Source organism: Pinus tabuliformis, chromosome 6 (assembly GCF_031772625.1).
Source record: "Pinus tabuliformis cultivar Carrire ecotype Pingquan chromosome 6, CPIR1, whole genome shotgun sequence".
In the NCBI taxonomy this organism is placed as follows: domain Eukaryota; kingdom Viridiplantae; phylum Streptophyta; class Pinopsida; order Pinales; family Pinaceae; genus Pinus; species Pinus tabuliformis.
This window is the reverse complement of record NC_142292.1, coordinates 1067911882-1067935438: the sequence shown is the minus strand read 5'-3', so window position 1 is coordinate 1067935438 and position 23557 is coordinate 1067911882.

The following is a 23557-nucleotide window of genomic DNA, read 5'->3' as shown; positions in this document are numbered from 1 at the left end:
CCAAATGTTATGCAACCAGCTCACAAAACAAAAGAAAAGATAGATCAACGACTTAAAAATTATCCTCTTTGAGGGGTAAACCTCCTTTAATTTACATAAATGTAAAAATCTTGGATGATACAATTGCAAAGACCTCCTTGGTATATGTAGGAGTCTAAGGGGTCACAATATAATCAAAGCCTACATAACAATAATAATGTAAGGGCATAACAATAACAATAGTTTGCTTCTACGGGGCACAAAAATAAAAACATACATGGGCACAAAAATAAAAATATGGGGGCTACATGGGCACAAAAATAACAATAGGGGGCTACTCTAGTATTATAGGGACCTAACATTTGAGCACTGTAAGTTGGACATTTTGGAGAGCCAAGTCATTTTGTGTTGCAGGAAGAGATTGTGTTTGGAATTTTGAAGCCATATGGAGACTCTTTTGAGCATGGAACGAGCCTAGACTTGGATTCTCCATCCTTCTAGACACATATGTAGTAGCTTTTTCTTCATTAGAGCATCCATTTTCAATCTATTCTAAATTTGATTTGTGAGAAAATACCATTTCAACACTTCTTTATGAAGCAGTTGAATTTTGTGCTTTTGATCTTAGAATGAGTACAAATCATGTTACCACATTCAATGAGAGAGTCCTTTTTATTTTGACACCATCATTTTCTTTGTTGTTGAGTCAACTTGTGAGTGAGAGTTCTCTGAAGGAGAACATTTCTTTGTAGGAGAAACAAGTGCCACTCTAGAAGGAGGTTTACTCTATGAGTCAAAGATTTGTATTGTACTCTTTTTGTTGTTGAGATCAATAAAGTGACCTAGCCATTGGAGCAGGGCCCAGAGATGTAGCCCAGGAGGGGTGAAATTCGTTATCACATGGTTTTTCATTTTTACCATGTTGGATTGCATATGATTTTGTTTCATCTTTAAGTTCATTGAAAACTTAACTATTCATAGTTGGAAAAGTTGCAAACTAAGTTAACGTTTGAAGACCCAAATTTATCTTGCAAAGTGTTAGAGGATGATCAATTTTCATTTTCAGATCACATCGGGCTAGCCACATGATTTGCTAATGGTGCATGATGACTAATCATACATGATGTGCTTCATTGAAGGTGGTTGGGCGACGGGTGGAGTTGACGTGGATAATATGTGTCATCCTTCATATGACTGAAAAATCAATAGTTGAAATTTTAATTTAGTGTGATCCATGCTAAATGGTGACACATAACATTGGTCATATGCCTTTGCGATGTTATCATGCTCACAAATCCTCCAATGTCATCCACATTGTTTGATACCAAGCCTTCTTAACCATCTCATCTGCAGGTGTGCAAGTCCACCTAGGCTTAGGTGATGTCAAGTTGATGTGAGCTATAAAGTAGGGTCGGGCCATGTGGGTGATTTCTAGTCGAACGTACTGATGACATGGCAGTGATGTGGTTGGTGACACATAGGTGGTATGTGGGTGTACCGGGGGTCCACATGGAGGTTGATAGGGTGTTGTTGATGGGATGACGTGGACTAGTGGTGGGACATGGAGGATGACATAGCAGGGGACACTAATTGGCTTTTCGCGTGGGTTAGGAGTTGAATTTTGAAACCGACGAAGGTATGAAGAGAGCCTATAGTGTGGACATGTGGCATCTCCACACCACCTCTGTGCGTTAACTTCCACAAAACTTGGAAGAATAGGACGCCCTAGACCGTTTGGTGAGAGAACATCTCTGCACTCAAATCTAGGCAGCATGCATCTCCACCGATGCCCCCTACCCGCTGGTTCATTTACCCTGGCCTAGTTTTCTTGTGTTGCGCATGCCCATTGGTGTCTGATGCCCACAAGAAAAATATTGGTGTGGTGTGATGGACTGAACCTGTTTTAGGAAATTCATGTTGGCACCTTCAGATAATCACTTCTTGGAATGGTCCTCTAAGACTCGTGCCTCTTGACTTGCAAGTCTTCTTTATAGGGATGTTGCATTTAGCACAAACATCAACGCCATGGGGGACAACGGGCCCTTGTGGTTTGTTGAGAACTTGCAGTTCTAGTTCCTTCCATCATTGGGTTATGGAGTCTATTTATCTAGAGCAATGCCTACCTCTTCCTATGGCTTATTGAAAAACTACAAATATTGTGCATAACAAACAAGGAATAAGATGTGATTTTTTTTTATCACTCTTTGTTTTTGTTTTTTTTTGGGTGAAGAATATTTTTAAGAGCCTACAATTGATAGGGTTCCTGAGGAAGTCTCCATTGAGTGTCTCCAATTGGTAGGTATTATTATTAAGAGCTTCCTGTATTCAAAACAAGTTGATCCATAGATTATCAAACTTTCCATGCTTTCCTTTATCATCTTACATTAAGTCCCATTTCGGTACGATATCTCTAGCTTGTGGGTCATGTTCCTTGGCCCTTTTATCAAATAAAAATTTCACCTTTTGTTGGTGGGCCTCAGTTCTAATTAGGGCTTCTTCTCTCTATCATTGCACCTCTATCATCTGATATATTCTCTTTTGCATTGGGATAGCATCTGGTGCATCATATTATATTAGCTTCATTATTGGCAAAGTGTGATTCATAGGGAAAACTACATATGCGCCTTACACTAGATGATAAGGTGAAGTGTCAATAGCTCATTTGGTACTGATTCTATCCACCCACAAAGCATATTTGAGATTTGCATCCCAATTCTTCTTATTCTTGTCCAACAACCTCTTTATGATCCTTATCAAATTTTTGTTTGATGATTCTAATAATCCATTTCCTTGAGGATAATATGTTGTGGAATGCACCAATTATATACTGTAATCTTGACATAACTTCGTCACCCCAAAGGACTTGAATGTTTGGGCATTATTTGTGACTAGTCTTTTGGGAAATCCAAATCTAGAGAGAATGTTACCTTCTAGGAAGGCTAAGATCACCTTCTCATCGGCCCTATGGGTTGGAATGGCTTTTACCCACGTGGTGAAGTAGTCAGTGGTCGTGAGAATGTATTTGTGTTGTCTACTTGAATTTGGGTGTATTTCACTAATGAAGTCTAATCCCCATTGATAGAAAGGAGCTTGAATTTTGATCACCTTTAGTGGTAAAGGTTGAAGCTTCTGCTTCCCTGAAAACATCTAACACTTTGGACAAGCTCAAATAGTAAAATTTTTATCTTTGAACAAATAAGGCCAATAATATCTTGCTCTCAAGACCTTACAAGCTGTGACCTTCCCGATGTGATGTACCCTGCATATGCCTCGATGGAATTTTGAGATGATATCTAACACTTGATCTTTAGTGACACAAGTAAGAAAAGTGTTGGTAGGATCCTTCCAGTACAATCCTTTATCCAAAATGTAGTACTTGATTTCCTTCAATTCCAAAGACCTGTATTTAGCCTTAGGAACTTCAGGCAAACAATCCAAATTATCTACGAAGAATATAATATCTTAATACCATGGATAGTTTTGGAAATTTGAGAGGTCCTTTAGGAAGGGTTCTTGTGGATTCCTTCCATTTGCTGGGAAGGATTCTTGTGGATTCCTTCCATCTGATGGGAAGGGTTCTTGTGGATTCCTTCCTATTGGGATGAGAGGTTCTTGTGGATTCTCTCTCATTGGATGAAGAGGTTCTTGTGGATTCTCTTCTTTTGAAGAAGGAGGTTCTTGTGGATTCTCCTCTCTGCAGATATTACAAATATCTTCATTAGTAAACATCCCCAACATAACATTATTTGACTCAATTATAAATTTAGCTAACTATTGGCCCCTGACGAACTTGGTAGGATTAATCTCCAAATCATATTCTTGTAGCTTTGTTATCCATTTGCCTCATCGCCCATCAGTATGGGTTGGGTAAGTATTTCCTTTACTACTGTAGATGACACATAAACTGTTACTTTGGAGTGTAGTATGTATTCTCTGTACTCTTTGAAAGCCTTCACCATAGCATAAGCCTTATTTTCTAGAATGATGCATTTTATCTCTGCATCTCTCAAGGCATGACTAAAAAATGCTACAGGCTGCTTGTACCCTTCTTTATTCTTTTGCAACAAAATGATCATGTTTGTATGCACAAATATAAAGGATAAAATTTGAAATTCCTTTGAAAAGTCAGGACTTGCTAAGACTGGAGCTTCCATGATGGCCTTCTTGATTTTATCAAACAATTCTCATGCTTCTAGATTCCACCTAACCTCATTGTTCTTTCTGAGCATGTTTGTTATATGCTTCAAGAGTTCTACAAAATGTTCTATACATCTACGTAGAAAATGATCTTACCCAAAAAGGATTGGGATTTTTTATTATTCAGTGGAAGACCAATCTTTGAGATGGCCTCTAATTTCTATGGGTCAATTCTAACACCTTCCTTTGAGATGATATGTCCCAAAAAATTCCCTTCTTGCAATGAAAAGAATGACTTCTTGGAATTTAATGATAGACCAATTTTTCTTCATTTCAGGAAAGTTTGTCTTAGGTGCTCCAAATGATCATCATTTTATTTGAGAAAATAGTCATTTCATATAGATAGATAAATATGAACCAATCTCTCTCTCCCATGAATGCGATGTCCATAGCCCTTTGAAAGGTAGCTCATGCATTCATCAACCCATAAGGAATTTTATTTTACATGAAGGCACCCTATGGCGTTGTGAATGCAGTTTTATATTTTTCTTCTAAGTGCATCACTCTTTGATTGTAACTTGAAAGCCCATACATCATTGATATTTTGGATGCTCCTATAACATTTTGCAACAAGTGGTCCATCTTAGGGAGGGGATAATTGTCTTTCAGTGAACATCGATTCAGGTTCCTGGTGTCCACACAGATACAAAATTAGCTACCCATTGAGAATATCTCAGTGGGACAATAATATTCCTATCCAACAACTTTTTGATTTCCTATCTATTGTTGGAAACAAAATGGGGTTGAACCTCCTAAGTTTCTACACAAAAGGCTTAGCATTGTCTTTCAATGATAATAAAGGTGGCATAAGTTTTCAAATCTTCGTAAATCCATGCAAAAACATATTTAAATAGTTTAAACAACTTGAAGTAACTCTTTTTAAGTGGAAAAGACTTAGAAAGTTTTACTTTTTTGTGGATTCTGTTATGTACTGAGGTTATGTTCCTCAACATTTTCATTCGTCAACCTAAAAAATGGCTTGGTAGGCACATCATTCTTATCGCAAATTTTCTAGAGAGGAACTAGTCCCTTGGGAATGAATTTTTTCTTGAGTTGAATTACCTCATGACATCTGATCTGATTAAGGAGTTTGTTACTATCATCTTGGACACATTATTCTTCTTGGTCATCCTACGACGTTTCATCATTAGAGTCAATGTTGATGGTTGAAAACTCATCCACCATCTCTAGGAACCTTATTAGCTATTGCTCATCCTAAAAAACTTGCCACTATTTGACATTATCTGAAACAAAAGGTCTGCATCATATTTCCACTTCATATTTCAACTTCGGTTCAGGAGGTGGTCTAAAAGTACTTGTTGTGATTGCTAAAGCATATGCAAGTTGATTAGCTTCTCTGAGCACAACTATAATGTTAAAAGCATCAAAATAATTCTCAATAATATCCCACACAAAGTTTCTATATGATTTCATACGCGGTTGTTTAGTGGTGTAGACATTTCTCACTTGTAGGACTACTAACTTCGAATCCCCAAATGTTCCAAGGTTTTTTACCCCCATTTTACAGGTCGTCTCTAGTCCTAAAATTAATTCTTCGTATTCAACTACATTGTTGGTGGCATCAAATTCTAGTTTATAGGATAATGGAATATTTTGTCCCATGGGCAGTATTAGAATCACTCCAGCTCCTGCCCCTTCTTGGGAACATGCCCTATCAAAGAACAATTTCCAGATTTAACCTAATATGTATGTCTATTCTTGTCCGATGAGGGTTGATTTTGTCTCAATTATGAACTCAAGGCTAACTGATAGGCTATAACAACCCATCGATTCTTCTGTAGCATAAACTGGTATATTCCTGGACTTCTTCATGTCACTAATGACATACAACAATTTGGCTTCTTGCTATAGTCTTCTTTCCTACCCTCAAAAAATAGGTATGGTGGCATATGAGAGGTCCATTTGGAGAGTTCCTCCTAGTTTATTGGACCATGATCTCGAAAGTAGCATGCCATATGAGGCAGGGATATCAACCACTACTATATCCATGACTAAACTCTTGTTTGGTATCTAGGTGAGGGAAACCACTAAATCTTTGATAAGGACAAGATATTTCACTCTCCTGGAATCGAATGAGTAAAGATCATGATATGGCTTAGTAATGTCAAATTCTAATTCTACCATGACGGACATGAGCATAAGATTGTGAGACACTCCTAAATTGAGCACACAATTTTGCAGTGGTTTATTATGAAAATTCAAGGTGATGTAGAAGGGAGGACTATCATTGTCTTATTCTTCCATGTGAGGTCTGCTATCCACATGATGGTAGTCTTCTTGTATGATTAGTGTAATTTTGGATGATTTGTTTGGAAGGGGTAACAATTTTTTGTATTAGCGGTCGGTAGGTCAGGTTTTTTGCTAATTATAATAAAGGAACAAGAACTTTGACCTTGCTCAACTCTTTCTTAAGAATGAAAAGAGGGACTAAGCTTTGCTTTGCCTCTTTAATTGGGTGGGTAATTAGTGGAGGTGAAGGAATAAGATCATTTAGTCTCTCCAGTTCTGAGTGGAGCTCAGGTTTTGATCTTGGGTATTCCTTCTCTTATTAATTGACATCTCTTGTATTCTCTTCGAGGGTCTGAAAGGTGGGAGACTGTCACTTTGAGTTGGTTTAGGATCAGGTGATGATGCTACAAGCTTGTTTGGTTTGTTTTGATGAATCATACCAAAGGGTCTTCCTGTCCTAGGTCACAGGTCATAATTCCTTTTGATTTCCTCCCTAACAGATTCAGTAATCTTCTGATATTGGGATGGTGAGATCTCATAATCTTCATACCCCTTAGAATCATATGGTGCATAATTTTCTTATGTCGCAAGAGAATGTGTGTAGTCATCTTTGATGATGTATAAGGTGGGATTTTGATCTCCTACCCAATTTATGTCCTTGTCTTGCATATACTCATCAAGGTATTCGTCAATCTGTAAGTTGAGATCTCTTCTTATAGGAGGTTGTATGGGTTGTTATTTAGGACTTTTGTCCCTATTCATTGGTTGTGGATGGAATGACTTGTGGAAGAAAGGGGGGTTATGAGGAGGTTGTTTAGGATTCTTGCTCGGTCCTTCAACTTCAAGCTTAGTAATTTTCTTTGATAGGTTTCTAATCAATCAATTCATTTCCTTGATATTTTATTAAAATGGGTCCTTATGATAAGAAGGATGGTTAGGTTCTTCCATTATTTTTTTTTTCTTTTGTCTCAGTTTCCTCCCCTCTCCCTTTTTGGGTCATGGTTCTCATTCATTGTTTATGCTTGTCTCAGTTTTCTTTCTGCAATTAGATTTCCTTCTATCTCGGCCGTGTCAGATTGCATGTTAGATAATTTCTTAGGTTAGCTTTTTCTGAGCATAACATAGAAATACGGCTCGAAAGCAGTTGCATAGTTCACCATGGAAGCAATTGGAGTGGGTTTAATCTCATTTGGGATCTTGTTGTATAGCTTATGAATCTCTTGGTGAATTCTTCTACAGTTTAAGACAACTTTTTCTTTAATATAGAAATTTTGTGAGATAGAACTGAAAATCATTTATCTCACCTCACTGGGTGTGGCATGTCCTTTCCAGATCATCCCAAGAGTGTAATGAATTAGCAGGAAGGGTGCATAACCATTTTCACATCTCCTCGAGGGTTTGTATGAAAAACTCATGAAAACATCCTCATCTACAACCATGTAGTTGTCGGTGAAATCTTGGAACGCGCTGATATGTTCTTCAGTGGTCTCTGTCTTTTTGTTAATGAACCTAGGTAGAAACTTTAAGTAATGTTTAGGCATGTCATGTAGTACCCGAGCAAAGTGAACGGGGCATATCATGTTGCCACCCAAGCCAACGGTTGATTAGCTTGGTTAGGTTAATTGCAGGATTGACCTTGTCTAACCATAATGTGTTGTAGAATCACATCCCTAGCAGCAAATGATATTGGAGTTCTGGTTTACTCGGCAGCTTGTGGAGTCGCCTTATCATATTTATGTTTGGTGCTGAGTGAATCATGACGCTCAAGTGTTATATGTAAAGGGATGGTGTTTGTATGAACAACTTCAAAACAAGGGCATTGCACAATCACTATCACTAGAGGTGGAGATGGGATACCAATTGTTTGACTCCCTAAGGGTTCCACCCTAAATGTTTTGTTACACTGGTTCAAGGCATACACAAAACACTCAAGGTCGAAGAAGGGAGGTGTTAATTTCTACTTTGGATTACTCTGGGTGTGTCTTCTTGACAAAGTTAGAGTGTGAATGTGTGTGGTGAGGAAGTGGATGTTAAATGATGGAAATAAGATCGATACAAATGTGTACGGTAAACAAAGTATGTACAATGGGATTCACACTAGTCAGTTGGTTATTGTAGTGAGTGGTGAGTAGGAAAACTGGAATGTGATTGACATGAAATGAGAAGTTCAGACAATGGAGTCGCCAGGTGGAATGCATAATTAATGAGTTCAAACTTTGTCCATTGCAAAGGTTTGAATACATGTCATTATTCCTAGGGAACGAATTCAAATCATCCCCGATAATGGCACCACGAGATGTTGGGACCCCAAAGTCACATTGCGCTATGCTATAGTGTAGAGCCTGGGAACATATAAGTGTGATCCTATTTGCTACTCTGTTCTCAAAAGATTCTAGTTAAATATGAGTGTGTGGCCATCTGTGATTTTAAATTTTATTCATTTTATTTTGGAGCCTTTTGACTTCAATATCCTAGTTCATGTTCCTTGATGTAAACATGGCCAAAGATAGGATGACTCAAATTCAAGAAAATAAAATCATGTATTTAAATTGTTATTGTAAATCTGTTGTTTGGAGTAGCATGATCTGGATTATCCACAGTATTGTGTTCATTTTGTCGACGTTTCAAACCCCAAAGGGGGTCCATCATTAGGACTAAATTTGATAGAATATGAATGATAGTTCTTTGAGAGAAGAGTCTTTCGACCTAAGTATAATTTTCTTGTTTCTACATTGTTTCAGAAATTGCAGGTCTGCAGGTCATTAATCTGTTGTTATTAATGACTATGTAATTCAAACTTGAACTAAATTATTTTGACAAAATTAATTTGATTTCCAATATGTATGCATATCATTTTCCCTATAATTGTCACAATAAAATAAGATTACATGAAGAATTTCATCACAGCCATCGAATTAAAATCTATGTGTAGATGTAAGTACTTATGTAGTCTAATGTGAACAAATAAATCCAACATAATGAAAATCACAAGTATTTCAAGAAATCAGTTCATCATTCCTATTTAACATTCATGAAATGTTCTTGAAAGCAAGTACTTAAAATATGTTTGAGTGTTTTTCAAATTCAACTTAAGTTTTTGTTGAGTTTTGAAATTTGTTTGTGATCCAAGGTTGAGGGAAATCCACCAGACATTAAATGCATTTGTTGGGTTGCATTTCCACTGATATTAAGTAGGAACATTCATAACCCCTAGGTTTGACATAAAAGGTTGAAAATGTAAAATATGGGTGAAATATGGAGAATTAGGCCTTACCTAATTTAAAGGAGCAATTAATAATTCCTTTAAACCAACTAAGACCCAATGGACAACTGAGCAATTAAGAATTTAACCATTAGAAAACACAAAATTTTGAAATTTACCATTTTCTTGCAAAATCCTTGTAAGAAATATCAAGAAAGTCAAGATACTCTTCAAACTAACTTGATATATCTTGTAAAACTAAAACAAACCATCATACTGATGCCAAAATTCATTCTAGTTAATAATTCTCATACAATTCTACACAATTTACACAACAAATCAGGTTTACAACTCAAACTGCCATGGAAATTACATAAACTTGTATTTAATTGGTAGTAAACTTCTAAACATAGGATGGGTATGAAACATACATTATAAGAAAATACAAATAGCCTAAGAGTTACTTCAGAATTCATCCCCAAGATTGCTTTAAGACCTCCCAACAATTTGCCAAAATTTTTGGCAGAGTTTCCCCTACAACCAAGTTTTCTCTCCCCATTTACATTTCAAAATGAGGCCTATATATAGGCACTTAGGAACTTAGACCCTATCCTAAACCACTAGTGGTATATGAAAAAACACCCAAAATTTGTTACAAAACTGCCATCTATACTCTAACTAACTTGTAGAATTTTCTTGAAAGACCAGCTAACTATGGAGTGGGCCTCTTCTAATTTGGCTTTGATAGCTTCTATCTCTCTCTTGGTTGGGCACTACCTTCCTTCTATCCCTTGGGCACTTCCTAGGCTAGGCCCTACATTCCGTTGGGTGCTAAAGTGGGCTCGCTACCGTTAGTGCTAGTGGGAGTGTCGATGGTGGTGGTGCCCCTCCTAGTGACACAAATGATGAGGTTGATATCGATGTTGCATTTACATTTGAAGTGGTGGCTCTAAGCTTTGGCATTCCCTCCACTGAAGTCTTCTTTGGCTCCAATGCAAACTCTCCTCAAATGGCTAACCTATACACTTCCAGTATGTTGTTCCATTCTTTCTTTGTTGGCACATCACCTAGCCATGCGTTGGCTATTTCCATCTCCATAGCCATAATAAGTTGATAGTTAACTCTTCCTTGTCCTTTCAAAATCTCCTTTAGCATGAATAGAAGCTCAAAATTCTCCTTGTACAAGCTCACAATGCCTTTCTCTTGTGAGACACAATCCCCTCCTTAAAGGTCACTTTGATTATCCTTAATAGCTCTCAAGCCATCCATAAAAGTCTCCTTGGTGAACATGTTTTCTTAATCATTAAAGAATGACGAAAAATTATTCTTGCCTAATTCTCCATAATTTCCTTTGAACTCTTCTATCTATTTCAAGACGTTTCCTACTCTCACTTCTATCTATGATATCCCCTTAATTTTTTTCTTGAGCTGACACGCTCTGACTACCAAATGGATGTAGTCAAGGTTTGCTTTCTTGACTTCTTCTTTGCTCATAAGGTTAATAAAATTTACGACTAATCCTACTTTGCACGAGGTCTTCCTAATTTTTTGTCCAAGCATTTAAGCTTCTTTACGCGCTGCCTTGACCATCTTGATATTCTCCTGCACTAACTCGAAGTGCTCCCAGTGCTTATTTACCAGCCTTATGATCTTTTCCCAAACACACTTCTTAGCTATTTGGAAAGACATCTTATTAGCATTCTCCCTCTCCTTAAGAAATGATTGAGTTTCTAACTTCCTGATATATTCTTTTGCTTGGTGAAGCTCTGCTTTTGTTGCTACCAACTTCTAGCTTATCTTTGGAGATGAAGACTGCATTGCTTCAAAATCCTCTCGTATGGTCCATGAGTCCATCTATTCAACTAAGCTATGGAAAAATTTTCTCAGTTCATGCGCTGACATGAGAGCACCTTGGGCACTGGTGCCTACAATGAGCCAGCGTGCATCTTCACCTTTTCCTTTTGTGTTTGCACAATCCTTTGTAGAAAAAGAAGAATCCATTTGACAGATCGTACTTGATGCCTTTGAATGAGAAAATATCATGACACCGTGTGTCTCAGTGAAATTGAAGCAGACAATGACCGCAATTTTCAGACCTCATGTCCAAGGGTGACACAATGAGATTTAAGGGAAGATGGTGAGTTTCAGGCCTTAATGACACAATTTAGTTGGTATGGAGATGATCTTAGCTTAATTTTACACCAGAGGAGTCTAATTCTTGGTGATTATAGGGATTTTACTTCAAAAGAGGGGGTTCTCTTGAAAAGGAGTGCACTTCTCTTTACCAAGCGAAGCCAGGGTTTAAGATGACAAAATTGTTTGAATTTTGAGAGGTAAGGTCCTCGGTAAGAATAATTGTGGGACATGTTTGAGTCCCAACTTGAATTTGTAGGGTTTGCACTTGAAATTCACTAAATAGGCAATTTTAGAGGTTGCATGCACGAGAGATGACCTAAATGAAAATTTCCTAAAATGAGCCCCCTTAACATGTTTTTATAACCATCAAGGCCTGCCACGTGTGTACACTTTCTTGGGCGGGAAGGTCCGATGTCGTCATGTTGACGTTAGCAGGGCATGAGACTAGCCTCGTGGCTCGCTAATGGGGCATGATGACTCATCTCACACGATGTGTTTCATAGCAGGTAGTTAGGAAATGGGTGGAGCTGATGTGGAGAACATGTTTCATCCTCCGCACGACTGAAAAACCGACAGCTGAAATTTTAGATTGAGTGCGAGGCCATCTAAGGTGTGACACGTAGCATTGGATGAACGCCTTTGTGATGTTATCATTCTCACAACTGCTTGATGCAAGATCATCAGGGACATTTGATGCAAATCCTCCTTAACCGTTTGATCTGTAGGTGTGCAAGTCCACCTAGGCTCAGGTGACGTCGGGCTGATGTGAGCCAGAAATTGGGGTCGGGCCAGATTGTTGATGGCTAGTGGGACGTACCGACTACATGGTCGATTACAAGGTAGTGACATGGAGGTGGTAGTTGGGTGCACGAGGGGTCCACATGGAGGTTGACAGGGTGTTGGTGACGAGATGGCGTAGAGTGGTAGTGGGACAAGGCGGTTGACGTAGTGAGGGACACATGTCAAATTTCCACTTGGGTTAGGAGTAATATTTTGAAACCGCCAAAGGTATGCAGAGAGCTCGCAGTGCCGACACATGGCTTCTCCACACCCCCTATGCACGTTAAACTCTGCACAACTTGGCGGTGTAGGATGTCCTGGGCTGTTGGATGAGTAGGCATCTTTTCCATCAGATCTGGGCAGCGTGCATCTCTGCCGTCACCCACTGTCCACTGGTTCATTGTGCTTGTGTTGGGTGTGCCTACTGGCGCTCGATACCCACAAGCCAAATATTGGTGTGGCATGATGGCCTGTGCCTATTTCAGGAAATTCATGTTGGAACCTTCAAATAATCACGTCTTGGGCTAGTCCTTTAAGACTCGTGCTCCTTGACTTACAAGATTTTTTTAACAGGAATGTTGCGTTTCACACCAATAACAATACATGTCATTTATCCAATAATATTATAAGTTTACTTTATTAGTTTGAAAAATAATGCATTGATTAATTTTATAAGTTTAAATGGTGTTGTAAACTTTTGTTGTTTTGCATAATACAAAATTTTTACTTTTGTTAGAAATGTTTCTTGTGTTAGTTTTTGGGGTTATTTTAAGTGTTTACAACATGTATGGGATGATTCATGTGATATAGATGATCATTGGTTGTTTTGTAAGGGATAAAATTAATGAAGTTGACTTGTTTTTTGATTGATAAAACTTATATGGATGTTTGTATTACATTTTTCTTTGGAGCATTAAAAAATTGTGGAGCTTGGTGACTTTCTTCATGATGCACACATGAAGGTGCTTTCTTGCTTGTGGACCCTTTTGTTTGTAGGATGTTTGTTTTGTATTCTATAGGATACCATTGAGCTTTAGATGGCATGCCTACACTTGGTTGCTTACAAGGAGGCTTTTACTTAACTTAAGCACACTTGGGGTAGATAAGTGATTACGTAGGTGTGATGGGTCCAAATGAGAATGTGTCTTTGGAGGAGCACTGAAACCTTGGAGGCTTATGGAGGAGGACCTTGGACACATCTCTTAGAGCACTCATTCCTTGAAACCTTACTTATTGGACATATTCTTCAACTTGGAGCTTGACATGTGTCACTTGGTGAGGGAGTGCTCAACTTGTGAGCCTACTTGTGTAGAGATAGGTTGCTTGTAGAGGAGTGTACCCACTTTATATCATTGACCTCCCTTACATTTTATATAAATAGAGGAAGGAGAGAGTCATTTTACATAATCATTGTATTATATTCTTTGTACTTGTCTTGTAGGGAGTAGGATGTTTAATTCATGATGAAACCTTAAGAGAAGACATGAAGAAGAGAGACATCTTGATTTGTCTTGTGAGATCCCAAGGCTTTATTTTGAAGAACATGGTGCTAAATCTTATCATACACACATTCATTTGTTATATATTTATGTTAAGGAAAATACTACCTAGCAGAGGCCTTGCAAAGGTTTTAGTGGAGATTTAACATATGTTCACTACAATTAAAAATTCTAAATAGATGGAGGTTCTAACATAGCCTCCTTTCAATGTACCCATAATTAATATGCACCAATGCATATTATATTGTCTTAAAGTATCGATGTGTATTATATTTTTAAGGCGCCAATGTATATTACATATTTTTAAAACACTAGTGCATATCATATATGTAATATAACATGCACATATGTCCTTTTATGCAACATAAAGCCTTGTAATGATGATGATAGAATGAACAATAATGGTAATTGTGTCGTTAAAGAAAAAAAGTGAAGTTGAAGAAATGATGTTCTTGTCGTCATTAGTAGCACTAGTGTGCTTATGGAAATTACTAGCATAATGCATTTGTACATGTATAGGGCATGGTGGTTAACAAGTGGAGAGATGTTGTCATGTAATGTTATATTAAAAAAATAAAATAAATAAAGACATTAAAATATTAAAAAATGTTAATAACAAAAAGATCTTTCAATATTGAACATAATTATTGATAACAAAAAAAATATTTCAATGCGGGTGTCCATAAGTGTTTGGCTTCTACTTTTTAGTAAGAGGGAGATGTGTAATTCCTTCACCACTCAACATGGAGATTACAACTCACTATGAAGGAGATGTGAAATTTATTCCATTTGTAATACAAAGTTGACATGAGGTAATTAAAAAGGAAATATTAATAGCAAAAAAAATCAGTGTCAACCATAAATAAAATATTTCATTTTCTATATTAAATAACATAATTTTATATCAAATTTATATATAGAAAGATAATTTTACTTTTGTAATAATATTTTAATTTCCATATTAATAACATAATTTTATATCAATTAAATATATATAGATAAAGAAATTGAATGTCTATATATATATATATATATATATATATACACACACACACACACACACACACTTTTGTAGTATGTGTACTTTGAATAAAATATTTGAACATCTCTATTTTTTGTTTTGTTTGTAAATTGAACTTATATTTCATTAGAAATAAGGGATTACAGAGGTTTTCATTTAGATCCATCTAGTATACTAGAAAACCAAGATAACCCAAAATCCCAAATACATCCAAAGCCAGAGAATAGAATGCTCAATCCAGTGCATCTAGGAATGATTATACTAATCATTACCACAGTCAGAATAGACATGACCAAATGAGACCAAGTTCATAAGCCTACTCCTCAAACCTGATTACAAAGTTATAATGCAGTAATAGAAAAAGTCAAGTTCCTTAAGAGGAAACATAGTATACCAACCTATTGAGGCCTGAAAGTGTCCTAGCTCAACATGTGAGGAGTTGCTCAGTTAGAGTCCCAATTAAACTCTTTGCCATTGTTGGAAATCGTAATTGGTATTATTAAGACCATTGAACCATTGACAATATGGTGCTCCAACAAATGGAGACTTGGTTTTAAAGTGAGGAAATATTTACACTCAACTAGTATGAGCAAAATATTTTAATTTAAGACTGATTTAAATGCAACTATCTATCACTACTTTCCTGTTGATTTATGTACAATCCCAGGCATAAACTTATGTTCATGTAAAAGAGAGATGTATAATAAATTTTCCAACAAAAGGTTATTCGAAAGATTACAATGGAAATCATCACTACAAATAAAACTAACTTGTCACAATTAGTAAGCAAAAAACTAACTTTACTTGCAACAATCCAATGAACATACTACATGGATCCATAAAATGATTGTAACATGTATATGAACGAAAGATAATGAAAATTTGCAAGGTACGAATCTAACAAAAAGTCGCTTATATTCCCCTGCAAGTTAGAAATCTCTAGTAAAATAAGTCGAAAAGAGTTGATAAAAACCTGCAACGTCCATGCACATATCACCAATAACATATATGTGTGTAGAGAACAATGAACAAAATTATTAAGATATTTAGATCAATTAAAATTTCATCCATTTGTTGAACTCTGACATGTACGTGACTGAAAGAAGACAAATACCATTTTGAAGATCTAAATGTTAACAAAAGTCATTATAAAACAACCCCGCAAAACTAGTGAAAGTGATTTTAAATAGTTAAAATCCTTCCAAAAATATACAGGTCTATAAACATATCGTTAATGGTATATTTGTGTTATATATCTGAACGACAAAGAAAAAAACAAAAAAGAGAATGAGTGATGATCAAAGTTAAAATCAACACAAACTCATTTTTAAAACTAACATTTACAAAATTAATTGATAGTGATTAATGTTGATTTTGGTCCTTCACATACATAACCAAAATACATATGTTAACATAATCATGTCACTTATGAAGATTGGTCGATAGTGACCAGAGGCTTCAATGATAATGAAAATTAAATTGATTTTATAAAAAATAAAAGCAATTTACCCCCTACGATATTGAAAATATACCCTACATTTTTTGGAAATCAATCTCTAGTCCAACTTAAGAAACCCAAGCAATTTTGCATATTCAGTCCTTTTTCCAAACCAAATTAACCAACTCACCAATAACAGTGCGGATCTTCATTTTTCTAGAACTGAATAATGTTGATCTTCATAGTTTCGAACTACAAAATAGTTATGCAACAAAAAGTTTGTCCTTTGAGTTGGCTCTACTTGGAATTCCTTTATTCTCACCCCAGAATAATCTCAAGCTACTTGGCGCTCCTTAACCCCCGCGCTTGCAACCACAAAGATTTTGATTGGTGAATTCATTGGAAAGGTAGCTAAAATCCTACGAGAATTATTGCATTAAGTTTCTATTTGTCCTTTTTTTTTAAATGACATGAACAATGGAATTGTGGATTATGGAGAGAACCATGGAGCATTCATAATGATTGTGGAGATAATGGTGGGGAAATCCCACGATATTCGGGAAATAATTAATAACCAACTTATTCACTTACGATCTTGTGTTATAATCCATTGATGAGGTGATATGTGATTTGGTGGCAGACAGGGTGATATATTTTAAAATTTCAGTTTAATCATAATACACAAAATGTGGAATGAGAGTCAACACATAGGTATTGATTAACGATTAAATCAGGACGATATGATTGTATTAATTGCATGCCGATTACGTGGATGAATTTGATATGACGTGGCAGTAAAATTACATTATATTCGGGTGCCCGTGGGCAATATCCCACATGCAGATTGAACTATATTTCACGTTATATATATGTGCTGTTAGATAAACATATATTGAGTAATGTGTGTGGAGTGTTTGGCCTGTCAGTTCATCGTTGTGTTGTGGGGAAGGTGCGTAGAGTGAATGTATTATAATGCAAATATTTTTCCTTTATGCATTAGACAGTTATGTATCTTATAGTTTCTATTCTCATAGTTATGTATCTCATAGTTTCTATTCTGTTGTTAAGGTGTAAGAGCTACAAATATTTCCCTTATTGCAATGTTGAGAGTGGGATTCACTCTAGGCGTGAGAGGGTTGGGTTTCTGGTTGATTATTGCAATGTTGAGAGGGTTGAGTTTCTGGTTGATTATTGCAATGTTGAGAGTGGGGTTGATTATTGCAATGTTGAGAGTGGGATTGACTGTAGGCGTGAGAGGGTTGGGTTTCCAGTTGATTATTGCAATGTTGAGAGTGGGGTTGATTATTGCAATGTTGAGAGTGAGATTGACTATAGGCGTGAGAGGGTTGGGTACCCGGTTGATTATTGCAATGTTGAGAGTGGAATTCATTGTAGGCGTGAGAGGGTTGGGTTGATTATTGCAATGTTGAGAGTGGGATTGACTGTAGGCGTGAGAGGGTTGGGTCCCCGGTTGATTATTGCAATGTTGAGAGTGGGATTGTATATTAAATGTATTGTTATATAGTGTATACTATAAACACAAAGAAACAAAGAAAAATACAAACTATATATCAAATAATTATACATGTATTATATATCTATATATATATATATATGTTAAATGACAAAAGAAATTGATATAAGTTATGTATCTCATAGTTTCTATTCTGTTGTTAAGGTGTAAGAGTTACAAACATTTCTCGGTTGATTATTGCAATGTTAAGAGTGGGATTCACTGTAAGCGTGAGAGGGTTGGGTTGATTATTGCAATGTTGAGAGTGGGATTCACTGTAGGCATGAGAGGGTTGGGTTGATTATTGCAATGTTGAGAGTGAGATTGACTGTAGGCGTGAGAGGGTTGGGTTGATTATTGCAATGTTGAGAGTGGGATTGACTATAGTCGTGAGAGGGTTGGGTTGATTATTGCAATGTTGAGAGTGGGATTGTATATTCAATGTATTGTTATATAGTGTATACTGTAAACACAAAGAAACAAACAAAAATACAAACTATATATCAAATAATTATACAGATATTATATTATATTATATTTTATATATATATATATATATATATATATATGGATATATATAGATATATAGATATTAAATTATATATATAATATATAATCCATGTATAATTATTTGATATATAATACTATATATAAAATATAATATATTTGATACAACATAATCATATATATATACATTAATATTGAATAATTTATTTATATACACTATATTACACACTTTACATATTATATCAAAACATAAAAACATCAACAAAAATAATAGTTATTTATATTTGGTTTTATTTACAATATAAATTACAATTTTTGTTAAAGATTCACCTTTGTTTTAATGTAAGTGTGCCAAGCGAGAGGGAAACATGTCAACAAACAATGCCAAATGCAAAGAGTGAGGTGATGTGGCAACTAAAGGTGCCACATCACCTTAGGAGACCATAACCAACATGTCGTCATGCAATGCTATGTAAAAGAGAGTGATACAATAACTCATGAGAGATAATATCGACAAAATAAAACTTTATGTACAAATTGAAATAAACCAAAAGAAAATCAAAACTAAGGGATGCAAATTAATAAAAAGGGGTCCCCATTTATTATCGTAATATCAAAGTAAAAAATGGGAGGGGGGAGGGAGAGATTTTTGTAGCTACAACAACTGGCGACAAACTAGGTGAACCAGTTAAAACCATGTAAAACGAAAAATTATAAGTTAGTAAATAAGAAAACATTATGACTACAAAATTTTCATGCCAAAAAATTATGATCATTTTAAAATGATGAGGGGTGATATCTTAAATGATACATTGCATCTTTCCTTAGTCCTGGAATATAAGAAACATTTAGCGTTAGATGAAAACAAATGCTTAAGATTTAACTAAGCATCACATATCACCAATAAAATACATTTATTTGTATTTGAATTTCTGGACCCTGCATTGCTTCGCTACTAGCATGCCTATTCAGTACCTCGATGAAGTTGCCTTTGTATCATGTATGTATTTACCTGCTGCTAGTGAGCCTGTTTAGTACTCCGACAGGTTTACATACAATTCCCAAGAATTCTTATTGTTTTATCTTTAAAGAGACACTTTTAGATACATAAATAAATATTGTCTATAAAACAAGGGCATCTAAGAAGCTCGGTGATAAAAGAAGTAGTTAAAATCAAAATATATGATGGAATTCAAATTTTCTTTTCATCTCATGATTTGCTTTTAAATGTGAGAACAAATTAGCAATTACAGTCAAAAGAGTAGAGTGCAAAGTATCCTCTAAGGATCACTTTCTGATTAAAGATAAATGAAACACAAATAGTTAGTCATGAATAAAAACATGTCATAAGATTACAACTCATATACATCCTTAAAAAAAGATCCAATATGAAAGAGATATTACATCACAATTATTATAGCAAAACAACCAGCACACCAGATATACAAATGGTTATTTACATATTTATAAGATAGTTGTCAAACTTTAAGAAAAGCATTTTTTAAGGATTTTCCCATTCATGGTAAGTTTTCCTCTATTCCATCTAGAGTTTGAAGGATGAAAGTAGTCAGGCCTATTTTTTTAGCAACTTGAAACAATCCAAGCAACAACTTTTAAATTTTTATGTGCTTTCCTTTGTCTTCGTGGGCTTTGCCCCGTTTCAAGACTAATTCTCCAACATCAAAACTTTTATTGCTTACAAAATTACTATCGAACCTTTGTTTGACAAGTTTCTGTTGATTAATAAAAGTTTGATTGGCTTTGTCTCTAAATTCTTCTAGTTTAAATATTTGGGCTTGTCTATGTTTTAAGCTAGAACATGGTTCTTCCTGGATTGAAACTAGGGATATCGATGGTAAAGTAATGTTTGGGGTTAATACAACTTCTTTACCATAAACCGAGAAATAAGGAGAAGTTCTTATCGAGGCTTTATGTGTTATCTTGTCATCCCATAAGGCGTTAATAATAGCTTTACACCAATTCTTTTGGTTGTCATCAACAATATTTTTAATGATTTTTAAAAGGTTCTTATTAGTGGATTCTACTAAATTGTTACCTTGGAGATAATAGTTAGCAAAATATTTAAGTTTAATAACTTTTTGTATTGAAAACACTATAAGTGGATCAGAAGAAAGTAATTAGAATTATCAAAAAGTAAAATGCTTAGGAGGCCAAACCTAATAATAATATTTTTTTCAATAAAATAAATAACTTGATCAAATGAAATAAATTTCAATGGTAAGGATTCCACCCATTTTGTAAATACATCAGCTGCAGTAAGAATAAATTTGTGCTTCTTAGATGATTTTGGAATGATCTCATCAATGACATTGAGTCCCCATTGTTCAAAAGGTTGATCAATGATGATTGTTTGTAACGAAAGTGTTGGTCTTTTGATTCTTCGTGCTAATGTTTGAAAAATATTTCATTTTCGTATGTAATCATGTGTATCTTTGAATAAGGTCAGCCAATATTAACTTGCAAGTAAAATTTTTTGAGCAGTTGTGTCACCACCAATGTGACTACCAGCCGGTCCATCATGAATTTCCTGCAAAATCTTGTTAACATATGACTTTTTTAAACAACAAAGCAAAGATGAATCATAATTATTTCAAAATAAAACACCATTAATGAGTCGATATTGATTAGCTTTCAATCTCAAAGCACACTTTTTATTAGTATCTAAATGCAAAGGTGCGGTACCATGAGTCAAATAATATATCAAATCAACATATTGTGAATCAAGATCAGAGTAAACCTGTTGTATTTCATGAACATCCTATTCATCAATCACATCATCGGAGTTAGATTCAATTGTTTGAGTCATTAGCTTGCATAATCCTTGACCACACATAATATTAGTTGGTTTAATTTCAAGGTCATATTTTTGTACCAACAAATTTCGAACTAAAGAAAATGGAACAATAACTTTGGTATGGGATTTAATCAAGAAACTCCTAAAATGTTTAATGGTTTTGAATACAACATAGGCTTGTTTCTCAATGTTAGAGTATTTGAGTTTTGATCCTTGAAAATTATAACAATGAAAAGCAACCGACACTTCAACATTTTGATCATTTATTTGTGTTAGTACAACTTCATAAGATAGATCAAATGCGAAAGTGTATAAAATAAATTCTTTGTCATATTTCAGAGAAAGAAGAGTATAAGAATCTATGATAACTTGTACAATAGAATTAAAAATATTCTTTTCAAGACTATTCCACTTAAAAGTATTATCTTTCTTAATCATGTTTTGTAAAGGTAGGACAATCTAAGTGAAATTAGGGATGAACCTTCTTACAAAATTGATTTCCCGTGAGAAAGATTGCATGGATTTTTTGTTATGAGGAAATGAAATGTATGATATAGTTTTAATTCTATTAGGATAAATTGTAATACCCATTTTGACACAATGGACCCTAGTAATTTACTTCTAGTGAGTGCAAAGAATGATTTTTTTGGATTCAATTAAATTCCATACCTTTGACATCTTTCATTTTTTTTTTTTTTAAATGGTGTATGTGATCTGATCACTTCTTTGAGTAGATGGTGATATCATCAAGGTAGACAATGACATATTTATTTATCAACCCCATAAAAGCTATGTCCATTGCCCTTTGGAAAGTTGCACCTGCATTGATGAGCCCAAAAGGCACCTTCTAATATGCATATGTACCCCACTTAGTTTTGATTTTTTTTTTGAGCCTATCATTGGGGTGTACTTGAATTTGGTTGTAACCAAAAAATACATCAATAAAGGATAACATTTCAAATCCAAACACATCTTGAAGAATTTGTTCCATAGGAGGAAGTGGAAAATTGTCTTTTTTCGGATGCCTTATTCAGGTTTCTGAAATCGGTACATAATCAAATGTCACCATTCTTCTTCCTACTAGGGAATAAGTTGGAAACCCATTTGGAGTGTCTCACAGGGAAGATGATTTTTTCCTTTAATAGTTTGTTCAACTTGACCTTGATTTGGGGTTCTAAGTTTGGATGGACTTCACGTAATTTTTGTTGGACAAGTTTTGATTGTGGCATAATGGGAATTGTGTGTTGAATAATGGATGTATTGAAATATTTTAAATCATTTTATGAATGTTTGGATTATTTTTTCTTAATTTACTTTATTAATTGTCAACCAGGATCCATGTACTTGTGAAATGTATGCACACTATATATGCTAGGATTCTTCTTATGAACTAATTGATTCTTGAAATGAAACTAGTTCTAAGTATGGATACAAATTGGAGATCAATTATGCACATGTTATTTCATTCTAAAGTTATATTAAATTCTAATTAATTGAATTGAAAACCTCTTCTTTGCAGAAATTGAAAATCTACCTTAAGTTGTAGAATTCAAAACTTCCTGCTATGAAAGTAAAATTTTGGAAAGACAAATTTCATGAAAGAGACAATATAATTCTATTTTGTAGAATTCAAAGCATTCTACACTATCTTGAAAAAAGGAAACTCTTATGCTAGATTGTAGTAAAGAAATCCTAGATTAATTGCATGAAGGAGAAATTGCCATAAAAAGATCTACTTACATAAAATGAAATGAAAATATTTACAACTTTGAGAATGATTACTTGTGTGCGTATTTATCCTCTAAAGAGTGTTTCATTAACAATTAAGAAATCAATTTAAACTATGAAATGATCAAGTGCTAGAAAGAAGATGCATTCAATAACTGAAATATTTTTAATGCTTTTCTATTTATGAGTACTCTGCAACCAAATGAAAACAATCAGAAATGTAACTATAATGGAAAACAAATTCTTAAAAGAAATGATAATGCAGGAAACAAAACAAAAACTTATGAATAAGACCTCATAGGTCACAGGGGGACCTCTCAAAGTGCATGTTTGATTAGTGCTCAAATTCTTCTTCACGCATGCATTTGAAAAAAACAGTGATTTGTATTATAAAATGGAGTATTAGTTTTATCCACAAAAGAAATATAAATTGAGTAATAATAACCTTATGTCTCTTGTCCCACTTACAACATTTATAAAAGTTATAAAACG